This window comes from Ochotona princeps, chromosome 5 (genome assembly GCF_030435755.1).
Source record: "Ochotona princeps isolate mOchPri1 chromosome 5, mOchPri1.hap1, whole genome shotgun sequence".
In the NCBI taxonomy this organism is placed as follows: domain Eukaryota; kingdom Metazoa; phylum Chordata; class Mammalia; order Lagomorpha; family Ochotonidae; genus Ochotona; species Ochotona princeps.
The window spans coordinates 31,336,923-31,349,040 of record NC_080836.1 but is presented as its reverse complement, the minus strand read 5'-3'; the positions used below and the strand labels follow the sequence as shown (position 1 = coordinate 31,349,040).

General features: G+C 42.5%; 1 pseudogene; it reads left to right on the top strand.

The window, feature by feature from the left end:
• Positions 1-882: 882 nt before the first annotated feature.
• On the top strand, positions 883-1,851 carry LOC101516389 (cyclin-dependent kinase 2-like; annotated as a pseudogene).
• The last annotated feature ends 10,267 nt before the right edge of the window (positions 1,852-12,118 follow it).

Sequence of the window (12,118 nt, the reverse complement as noted above, 5' to 3'; positions counted from 1 at the left end):
AAATAAACATTAATTTGATTTAAAAAATTTATTACATCTTAAATTTTCTCTTTCAAGTGGAAATATGCTATTCGCTACTGAGTGTTCAGGACTAAATTAGGTGACTTCTAATTATCTTGGTCAAAGGAGTTAGTGGCAGAGAGTTTTGCAATTCCTGTTCTATAGGCATCAGTTCTATTTCATAAGTTTCCAGTGAGATAAGACCTCTTGGGTAGGATAAAATTAGGTACAGCAATTTCAACTCAATCCAGAAATCTAACGTTTTGAAAGGAACGAACATATTGACTTACTTTATTAACATTTTATAGCTTTATTTTTACTGGAAAGTCAGATATACAGAGAGGAAGAGAGACAGAGAGGAACATTTTCTGTCTGTTGATTCACTTCCCAAGTGGCTGCAATGGCTGGAGCTGAGCCCATCCAAAACCAGGAGCCAGGAACTGCTTCCAGATCTCCCACTCGGGTGCAGCAGGGTCCCAAAGCTTTGGGCTGTCCTTTACGGTTTCCCTAGGCCACAAGCAGGGAGCTGGATGAGAAGTGGAGCAGCCAGGATATGAACCGACGTCTATATGGGATTAAGGCGCATGCAAGACAACGACTTTAGCCACTAGGCTACCGTGCTGGACCCCCTCTTAATTTCTTACTATTGTGTGGTGTGGGACAGTCGTAAACTGGGGTGGGGGAGGTGGCAACATTGTTTCAAGTTGGAAAAACTGACAAGACGGAGAGATATCGGTGCTTCATCATGACCCGGGCTTGAGTGCTGGGTCCAGTTCACTGCCTCTTATCCCGCAAGAGCCCAGTCTGTTTTCTTCAGGACTCCCAGGTGCCCTACCCCAGTTCCACAGCTGGCTGGGGCTAACCCGGCTTGCTTAGCACTTCATGGAGAATTCCCAAAAGATGGAAAAGATCAGAAAGGGCACATACAGTGTGGTGTCCAAAGCCAAGAACAAGTTGATGGGAGAAGTAGCAACGCTCAAGAAAATCTGGCTGGACTCTGAGACGAGGGTGTACCTAGCACCACCTTCCGCAAGACTTCCCAACTGAAGGAGCTTAACCACCCAAGCAGCGTCAAGCTGCCAGATACCATCCACACCAAAAACAGACTGTATCTCGTATTTGAGTTTCTGCATCAAGACCTCAAGAAATTTGTGGATGTCTCGGCTCTCACTGGCATTCCTCTTCCCCTTTTCTCATCAACAGCTATGTGTTCCAGCTGCTGCAAGGCATGGCTTTGTGCCATTCCCACCTGGTCCTGCAACAAGATCTAAACCGCAGAATCTCCTCATCAACGCAGAGAGGTCCATCACATTGGCTAGTTTTGGACTAGCCAGAGCCTTTGGAGTGCCTGTTCATATTTATATCCACGAGGTGGTGACCCTGTGGTACCACAGCACCGGGAAACCTCCTGGGCTGCAAATACTACTATACCGCTATGGACCTCTGGAACCTGGGCTGCATCTTCGCTGAAATGGTGACCTGCAGGGCCTTGTTCCCCAGCGACTCTGAGACCAGCTGTTCATCATCTTTCAGATGCTGCGGACCCCAGATGAGGTGATCTAGCTATTATTCACTTCCATGCCCGATTACAGGCCGAGCTTTCGGCAGGATTTCGGTAAAGTGGTGCCACTCCTGGATGTAGATGGAGGGAGTCTGTTATTGCAAATGTCACACTAGGACCCCAACAAGCGGATTTCAGTCGAGGCAGCTCTGGCTCATCCCTTCCTCCAGGACGTGTCCAGGCCAGTGCCTCACCTCCGACTCTGAGACATCGTTGCCCAAGTTCTTATTCCTCCAAAGTCCGCAGTATCACACTGTCCTCTGGTATGGGCTTGACCCAGCTGGGCCCTCCCTGGCTGTCTGGACTCCATTAGCCCTCTGATCTTGTTTGATAATCTTCATCTTCTACACTTGGACCGCCAACTCTGGGCAGAAAAGGAGTGAGGGGAAGAAGAGGTGAGAATAAAAACAAGGTGCAGTATTACATGCATTTCGGGCAATGCCCACCACTCTGCCCTCCTGGTAGTCATCCCTGAGAAAAGGGATGATGTAACGAGTTATTAGAATATCCCACCCTGGACCCGCCGCCATTTGCTCTTCCTCACGGCTCACGAAATTCGCGCCAGTCTAGCATGTAACCCTGCATTTCACCTGAGAATCCCACCCGCAATCTTCCAGCCCCTTCCCCAGCTCCGCCCACTGACCGATCATCCTTAGGCAATCACCTGTGACAGTCTCAGGCACCAATCCCCTGCGGCCTGCTCTCAATCCCTCCCAATCCCCGCCCCTGACACCTAGCAGGCTCACCTGAGCGGCAAAAGGCCTTCAGGTGCGCTCGCTCTCCCTCTTTCCGGCTTCCTCCTTATCTTCCTCCCCCTCGCCCTTGCCGCCTTCCCACCGCCCCGTCCTGTTCCTGCCCCGCTGGAATAAGCCTCCGAAGATACCTCGTTGCCTCTGGCGTTTTCAGCTCCCGGTAAAGAACCAGGGTGCGGGGATTAGCTGCGGGTATTAATATCTTAACAACATCATAATAAGTATGAACTAGAGCTCTGTTTTAAATAACTAACAGATGAAAAAACTGCCTGTCTCCTCCCACAACAAGTTTGCCATAAAAAATCTCTGAAGGCCCGGTAATTTTGATTTCCTGAATTTGGGGTGACAGGGAACCACTAGCCTCCTGCTGACACTATTTTTATGAAAGTTCCCTACTAATAGGGGGTTACATTGATACTTTGGAGAACCAAACAAAAGGAAACCACGGGGAGGGAAGAGTCAAAAAGAAGTCAGGTACAAACATATACAGGTCTGTGAGGCTCAGGGGCAAGAGGTCACTAACTCAACAACAGGATGACTAACAGTCAAGGCCACTGGGTTACCTGTGGCGAGCAAGATGGCGGCCAAGGACAGAGCCCTGGGCGTGAACCAGGGCGGGAGTCGAGCCGCCTCAAAGAAAGACTTGGCCTATGGGAGGTGGCTTCCGCAGTCATGCTCCTAGTAATTGGCTCCTAGTTTCTCCCCTCCTGGAATTCCTGAAATTCCTGGCCTGAGGCTATCTGTTACCCTATATAAGAATCTGTACTTCCCAAATAAGTTAGAACTGTTGGACGGAACCCCTGTCCGTCTGTTTGTCGCACGCTGGGAGGCTGGGTGGCGGGCAGCAGGCTTACCCCCTCCGGCAATGGGATACTAGAGGAATCTGTGAGAGGAGACCCCCGCACAGGTGCAGTTTATACCCTTATCATTTATCGCTTTACCTTACCTGTGAGGTTGGGAGACTCAGGACTGGGGCCCAGGATGGGGCTGCAGAAGAAATGACTGCCCAATCCCTTGTCCCTCTGTCCCTCAGTTCCAAGGGCCAGAGCAATTCGGAAGGTCCCATCCACTGCTTCATCACAGCCTTGTGAGGCCAGTGGGCTGTTCTCTTCCCTTTAGAATTCCTAGCTGACTTTGTTGCCCTGCTCCCATCCTCCTTCAAAAACCACAGCGCGCCCCCCCCCCCCCCCCCCCCGGAGAGAGTCAGGTTTAAACACCTGAGAATGTGGACACTCTCAGGGCTGATTGAGTAGGGACCTTGGGAAAGTATGTATCTTTAACAAGAAGGAGGAACAATTGTGGTTATATTTCGGATTGCCATAGTTTTAAAGAGCAGGCGAATTGTTTTTTTCTTTTCTTTTTTTTTTTTTTTTGCCATGTGTACCTTGTGGTTTTGTAGTGTGGATGTTAAAAATGTTTTTCTTTTTCACGATTTTATCTCTTTTCTCCCACTTCTTGTCCTTGAGTGCCTTTACTATTAACATTAATTGTGATTCAGTATTTCATTAAAAAGAAAAAAGTTAAAAAAAATTAATGGGTAACATTTGTTTGGAGACAGGGATACTGTTGGTAATGTGGTTTTAGATTAAGAAGTATCAGGATAGGTCAGTTTTTTTATTTTAATCCAAAGTACTCTGACATTGTCCATGCCTACAATGTCAGGAAATACTTCGATAGCAGGATGATGGAATAAAGACTGATCCTGAAGGCTTACCCATTGTAATAGTAGAGAGGGAGTCAGTAGTGAGGGGGAGGGGACTTGAGGAGAGCCTATGGAGCTGTATCATAAAATAATAATTTAAAAAATCCACAGTAAATCTACAGAAGGATATTTATTGCATTGTTTATTCTAATAGATAAGTGTCTGGAAAGATTGTTTAAGATGCACCAGTCACCAGTGGGTATTTCAGGAAATAGGGCTGTTGTGATAGTCCCTTTTTCATACTTTAAATATCTCTGTATTATCACAATATTTTTAAAGCAAAGATAGTCAAGAGGATTTTAAAAGCGTTGTGTTAAGGCTGTGGTTTTAAAATCAATGGATTTTAAGTCAGAAATAAAATATATTTGCATTTGGAAAAAGAGACATTGAAGAAATTAGCAACAGAGCCACACTTACAATATAATGTAGGTTTCCTTGTAAAAATGGACCAGTAAGGAAAAATTACATCTCAAACTCTCTAAAATGCTTCTCATTGGATTTCTTTTGTTGTACAACAGTGGTTGGATACTAACAGCGATAATGGTGTGTCTCGTCTAACAGAGCTCTATATTTAACCAGTTCTAGTATGTGCTCTTCTTTGAGCCCAACATGAATGCTCTCTGGTAGGTAGAGCAAATGTGGCTTTCTTCATCTTGCTCAGGAAGCAACTGTGGCTCACAGAAATGAAGTGAACTGTCTAGTCTGAAAGGGTTAGAAATGCCTGGCTGGGAGATAGAATTGTACATTGACTGCTTCTCTTTACTGTTCATTCTCTCTTGAATAGCCAAGCTAGGCCACCTCCCTGCCATTCTGTTGCGTTTGCTCTTACCAAAGCTACCAAGGACCTCCATCATATCTTAACAATGGCTAATTTTCAGACTTTGCAAGAAGTCGACCTCTTGGTAGCATTTTTAGTTTCTTAAATACTTTTTGGGTAGGTAAAGCCTGTATATGGTATAACATTCAAAACACATTGAAGGATATCAACTGAGTTAGTAGATTCTTGTGTGTTTTTTCAGAGATAATCTAAGTTGTCATTTACTTTTTGTATATAAGAGATCAGTAATATACTGAAGACATTAATTTAAATTGACTTCTTTAGGAATTGATATGTGTAGACATGCCACCTTATGTTTAATAGCTGAGAAGTATCCACTTTCTAGGTGAAGCATAGTTTATTTAACAAATTTCCTGGCGATATATACTCAAGTTGTAAAATTCCAACATTTTGCTATGCATTATAATTCTTCAGTGATATCCTATACATTTGTCGCTTTGCATGTGTCTAAATTTACTATACAATCAATTCCTAGAAGTAGAATTGCTTGGTCAAAGGGTATATGTGCTCTTGAAAGTCAATATTGCTAAATTGCTCTCCAGTGAAAATACAGCAATGTATGCATTTTCCCACCCCGGTGTCTGAGATTGTTTCCTATAGCCTCACTGAAAGTCATACCATCTGCTGCTGTAATACAGTACCACAGAAGGGGCAGTATGACACATGGTTCTGTCCCAGAATAGGGTGCCAAAAACTGTGTGTGTCTGGCTGAAGTCATCCTCTTATCAGGAGGCCACTCCCATAATAACAGTTCTCTTCCTGCAATAGTGATCTTAGTCAGTGACTTTTTTCCTACTTAGAACAAATTCCAATTTGAAACCCCTGTGCACTGGTGGTGGGAAAGTAAAACGATGCAGTTGCTATGGAAGGCAGTATGGCAGTTCCTGGAAAAATTAGAAATAGAATTACCATATTATCTGGCAATTCTGCTTCTGAGTGTATGCCCCAGAGAATCTGAAGCAGGTTCTCAAAGAGATATTTGTTCATCCTTGTTCACAGTGGCATTATTCACTATAGTCAAAAGGTGTAAGCAATCTGTTCACTGACAGATGTGCAGGTAAACAAGATGTGGTGTGCATGCTTGAGCAAGTTTACACACACACACACACACACACACACACAGAGGACTGCGGTATTGAGCCTTTAAAATGGAAAGAAGTCCTGTTACATGCCAGGATGTAGGAATCCTAAGGACATTAGACTACATGAGATAAGCCAGTTATCAGATGTTCTATACACATCCACTTATATGGAGTTGTTCAGAGCAGTCAAATTCGGAGACAGAAAGTGGAAAGGCAGTTGCCAGTTATTGTTGGGAGGTGGAAATGAGTAGTTGTTATTTAATAGAAATGGAGTTTCAGGATTGCAGGATGAAAAGTTCTGCAGATTGGATGCACAGTCATAAGAGTATATCTAACAACACTGAGCAGTACATTTCAAAACAATTAAAATGATAAATTTCATGTTTGCAGATTTTATCATTAAAAAAAGTTGTGTTCTTCCAAATGCAAACTGGATTGAAATTTTCCATAGAGCTGTGTTATTATGTCCGATGTTATATTCACAATTTTGCTACTAAGTAGTGTTAATAATGAGATTGGTCAACTTTTCACACAATGCAATTGCTATAAATTCTGGATTTAAAATACTTCTACGTAAAGACACACACTAAGACACTTTCTATAAAGGTCATTTGGTGTTGAACAGCTGGGAAGGAAAACTGCTGAAAAATCAAGACATTGTATCATTTCCCCGAAGGTGGATTGGAGGTGCTTTTTTTCCTTGGGAACACACATACAAAGATACCATGTTCGTGCAGAGTCAGAGCTACGCCCCGCATGCTCTGGCCCTTAATTTTCTCTGAAAACATGTGTGGTGATTAAAGAGCTCATACATTCCCTTGAGACAACTGTGCTTGTCTACACTTTCCTTTTTTATATCTGTATTACATTTAGGGTGCCAAATACCATGTCAGATTTAACTACTGCTACTTTTAAAGTATGCAGTTGTCCTTCCTCACCTATATCTTGACATCCTATTCTTTTGGTCACACTTGGTAAATAATGGTCTGAAAGTATTAAAGGGAAAATTCCATATTGTGAGAGATGGTGTTTACATAACTTTATTACAGTCTATTGTCTTAGTTTATTATTATTACTGTTGGTAATCTCTTACTATGTCTAATTTTAAAATTGGATTTTATTTCAGATATGTATGTACAGGAAATAAACATGCGCATACATATATGTTTGGTATTTTCATGCTTTGAGCATCCATTTGGGGTCCTAGAACATATCTTCCACAGTTAGAGATGGACTATTGTGTATCATATTGCATTCGAAAGAGTATCTGCTTTATCTTATGTACTGTATTAAAACATAGATAATATTTGAATTATAAATAGAAGGCACCTTTTGTTATTTCATAGATTCTGATATTTAGAATAGGTAATTCAATCTTCTATTTCATGGTTTTGATTTTGATATTGCAATGTACAATTTTTAAATACTACTTATTTTATTTGAAAGAGAGAGAAGGAAATATCTTCCACCTGTTGGTACATTTCCCAAGAGGCCTAAATGAGCCAGGGCTGGGCCAGGCTTAATCCTGGATCCTGGAACTCCCTTTGGTGTTCCCATGTGGGTGGCAGAGCTCAAGCATTTAGACTATTATCTGCTGCTTTCCTAAACATGTTAGCAGGAAATTGGATTGGAATTGGAGCAGCTGGGACTTGAACTGATACTCATATGAGTTGCTGGTCTTGCAGGTGGTTGGTTGGTGCACCACAGTGCATCATTGTCAAGTTTTATTACTGAGTCTTAAAATTCAAAATTTTAAAATGCTTTTGACTGATAGTATAAATAAACACCTGTAAGTCTGATGGAAAGTAGGGACACTTCTCTGTAAAGATAGAGGCCAAGAATGATTCATTGTTTTTTGCTAAACTTTTTTTGTTTACGATTGCTCTTTTCTAAACTGCAACTACTGTAGAGAGGTAGGTGTAACATATTGAGTAAGTCACACCTTATTAAAGAACTAATTGTATAGTTTTTAAAGCTTTATTTTTATTGGAAAAGTTGATTTACAGAGAGGAGATACAGAGAGAAAGCTCTTCCAGTGCTGGTTCACTCCTCAAGTGGCCACAGCTGCTGGAGTTGAGCTGCTCTGTAGCCTGGAGCCAGGAGCTTCCTGGGGTGCCTCCCACATGTGTACTTGGTTTCAAAGCTTTGGGCCGTCCTCTACTGCTTTCCCAGGCAACAAGCAGGGAGCTGGAAGGGAAGTGGAGCACCCAGGAGACGAACCAGTGCCCATATGGCATTCTGGTGCATGTAAGGTAAGGATTTAGCCATTGAGCCATTGCACAGAGGCCATGATTGTTTTTTTTTTTTTTTTTTTTAAGCAGCAGACTAGAGGAGAAGTAATGCTGGAAGGTTCATGAAAGAAACCAGCTATGAATGATCCTGATTGATTAGAGGTGTGGCTGCCTGAGAGTCCCTCTTCTACAAAAGCCAAATTCTTTTTCCTTTTAGAACCTAGCTTCTTTGTTATAAGTTGAAGCTTTGTTAACACCTATAAAGAGAAATGAAAATCTGGGAAAATTATCCATCAAAAAGAACTTCATCAATGCTAAAGAGGGACTTTTTGTTGAAATTATTCAATAGGACCAAGTACATTAAAATGATCTGAAATTGTCATGCCTCTACTAGCCCAGCCTAGCTTCTTACCTTACCTGTTTAGAGATACAACTTATACTGTAGCTGCCTTACCCTTTACGGATTGATTTGGGCATAAGCTATTCAGTTCTTTTCACTGAGTGTGATCTCAGCATTGACTAAAAAAACAAGAAGAAAAAAAAGCAGCTGTTTTTGTGCTTCCCTGACACTGTAAAGTCTGGGACAGTCTGAACCAAAATCGTTTAAGGATCTCAGTTGAGCTCATTCACTACATTGTTGTTATGGGCTCTCACTGGTAGCTTATTTTTTTTAATTTGTTGCCCTGAAAAGCTGCTTTGCTTTGAGACTATCAGGAATGCTGGCTCATGGAGAAGCAAAGAAATGCACATTGAGCTAATATGTTGCTAGTTAACATCTCCCATGTGCTTAACACCTGCTGGATATTTACGGTCTCGTTCATCTGGGGGTAATTGCCAATGGTGCTGTGGCTTCAAGCCTTGGCAGGTTTGGTGCTCATTGTGTTTCAGTGTAGCTCCAAGCTGAAAGGTATCATGCTGGCCAAGAGTGAGGGCTTGTAGAGCAGAGGCCTTTGTTCCCCGTCTGTGAGATGTATTTACATTTCCTGTCTCACAGTGTTGTTGGGAAGGCACTTCAAAAGCTGCAGATAAATGAAATTGAAAGCTATGGTTATTTTTTTAAAAGATGGTTTTTGTTTACTTGAAAGAGTTACAGATAAGAGGGAGAAAGATCTTCTATCTGTTGGTTCGCTTACCAAGTGGCCACAAATGGCTAGGAGTTGATTAGTCCAAAGCTGGATTCCAGGAGCTTCGCCTGGGTCTTACACATGCAGGAGCCTCAGAATTTGGAATGTCTTCCACTACTTTCCCAGTTGTATTACCAGGGAGTTGTATTGGAAGTGGAAGAGTGGAGGGTTAACCTGTTATGTCACAATGCTGTTTATTTTGATGCTCATGTTTTGAAATGCATGTGTAATATGCATCCTCCACAAACTTCCTGAAGGTCCCACATACATGAAAATACTTCTGGCACAGAGGAAATTGCTTCATACATGCTGTCCATTACCTCTATGTTACAAGCCTCGTATTGCTAGAGTCCCTATAATCACCCAAGCAATGCTTCCTCAAGGCATTTGGTCATTGAATTTATTTCTTCGCTCATCTTGCTTTAAAAATTTGTTGTTTAGGTATCTATATGTAAGGCAAAGACATAAAAGTCACTGGGGAGGGGGTATGAAAGCGAGAACTGCTATCCCCTTGTTTGTTTTCTGAATGCTGATAAGGGCTGGGGCAGAGCTAGGCCCAAGTTAGGAGCTGGGAATTCAGTGCAGGTCTCCCACATGAGCAGTAGAGACTAAACCAGTTGAACCACTACAGCTGCCTCCCAGGGTCCTAATGTAGAAAGCAGTAGTCAGGAGCCAGAGCAGCCTAATTGTACCCCAATGGGGATGTGGGCTTTCCATTGTTACCTTATATTGCCCTTAAAGCCTGTTTTGCTTTGAGACCATCAGAAGCACTGGTTGGTAAAGAGGCAAAGAAAAGCACATTGAGGCAACATGTTGCTAGCTAACATCTCCACTGTACTTACCACATGCTGGGGATTTACTATGCTATTCATCTAGGGTAATTGTCAATGATGCTGCCACTTGAAGCCTTGGCTGAAGTTTGGCACTCTGATTTGACATGCAGGATTTTCTTTGTTTTTTTCTTTTTCCTCTTCTGTTTCTTCTTTTCAGATTTATTTACTTTTATTGGAAAGACAGATTTACAGAGAGGAGATACAGAGAGAAAGATTTTCCATTCTCTGGGCATCCCACACTGGTGGAGGATCCCAGGGTTTTGGGCCATCCTCGAATTCTTTCCCAGGCCTTAAGTAGGGAGCCGGTTGGCAAGTGGAGCAGCTGGGACATGAACTGGCACCCATATGGTATCCTGGCACATGCAAGACAAGGAGTTAGCTACTGAACCATTGTGTTGAGGCCAGGATACAGGCTTCTTAACCAGCGTCTTAACTGCAAATGTCTGTCCTCTTCCCCAGTCTTTGGTTCCCTCTGTATCACCTCCATTCATCCACCATAAACATTCTTAAAAGTTGAGGTTGACTTTGGGACAATAAATTTTGGCAGTTGAAATAAATTAAGATCTAATGAGCTATTTTTGTGTAAGTGATGTCACAGGCTTCTTCCTTTCATCTTCTTTTTTTTTTTTTTTTAACTTAAAAAGTATCACAAATGCCAGCAGGATAATTGTGTAGCATTTTCTAGTGGTGACATATTTTTATACTTATTTTTTCTGATACAGCAAATTTGAGTAAAAGACTAATGATGTGACTTCTGGCAATAGAAGTGGTAGTGCTGAGCAGTTAAACAATTGGCAGTAAGACCCCTTACATTTGGAGTGGCTGCTGGTATAACACCCCAGAACCCAGGGACAGTAGAAGCTGAGAGCAGGGGTAGGAGAAACATTTAGTATTACCCTGGAAGCTTGGAGCTACTGAGGGCCGCTGATGTTAGCCCTGGAGGAAATGGAGAGGGGCCAGCAAAAAGAACCAGAAACAGAAAAGGAAAGAGAAAAGGAAAAGAAAAAGCCAATGAAGAGGCTGATTAACTAGGAAGAACACTGCATGCCCATAGCAGGTGCTTCAAGGTTGCTGGAGATTTGCATCTAGAAACACATGTTCCTTAATGATAGGGTGTTTACTGGGTCCATATTTCCCCTCACGGTACTTAGTGTGGTGTTGTTGAGTGCTTAATGAATTGTTCTCTCTTGCACAAAGAACTTCCACCGCGTCAGGCACTGTGAGCCTAACTGATGGAAAATGGTTCATTTGTGCCATGGAGCAGACAGGAAGACCTCCTGTGAAGTCAAGGAATTGGATGAGAGTGATGGGTATTCTCTGGGGTGTTTGAAATTAGAGCTCTGTGGCCCAGAAAATAAACTGCGCCTCAGTACAGATACATTTATGGAAACATCAATAAACACAGTGATTAAATTGCAGATAGGATTCCATCAGAGAGAACAATTCAAATACTATGTAAAGCTTTTCTTTTTTCAAATCTCTACTCACGCTTGCAGGTAAAAATTTTATTTTAACCAGTCAGATGAGTTAGTCAGATGGTTTTGATAAACTCTAATAATGTTGCGGTAAAGACTTAGGGCTTCAAAGTGCAGAAATATACTTCTTGCCTTCTTTGCTCTGTTATCTCCTCTTTGTAAGTAAGTTTCCCAACATGAGAAGTTTCTGGCACGGGTTTGAATTTTGTTTTTCTACTCAAGAAGCAGTAGCTGTGTTGGTGCTGTGGCACAGCAGTTTAAATTGCTGCCTGCTGTGTTGGAACCCCATAGGAGCTCCGGTTTGAGTCCCAGCTGTTCAATTTCCAATCCAACTCCCTGCTAATGCACTGGAAGAAGCAGCAGAAGATGGCACAGGTGCTTGTGTCCCTGCACCCATCTGGGACACCTGGATGTAGTTCCAGCCTGTTGGCATCAGTGTGGCCCATCCCTGGCCATTAAAGCTATTTTGTCAGTGAACTAGTACATGGAAGATCTCTCTGTTTTTCTGTTTGTCGCTCTC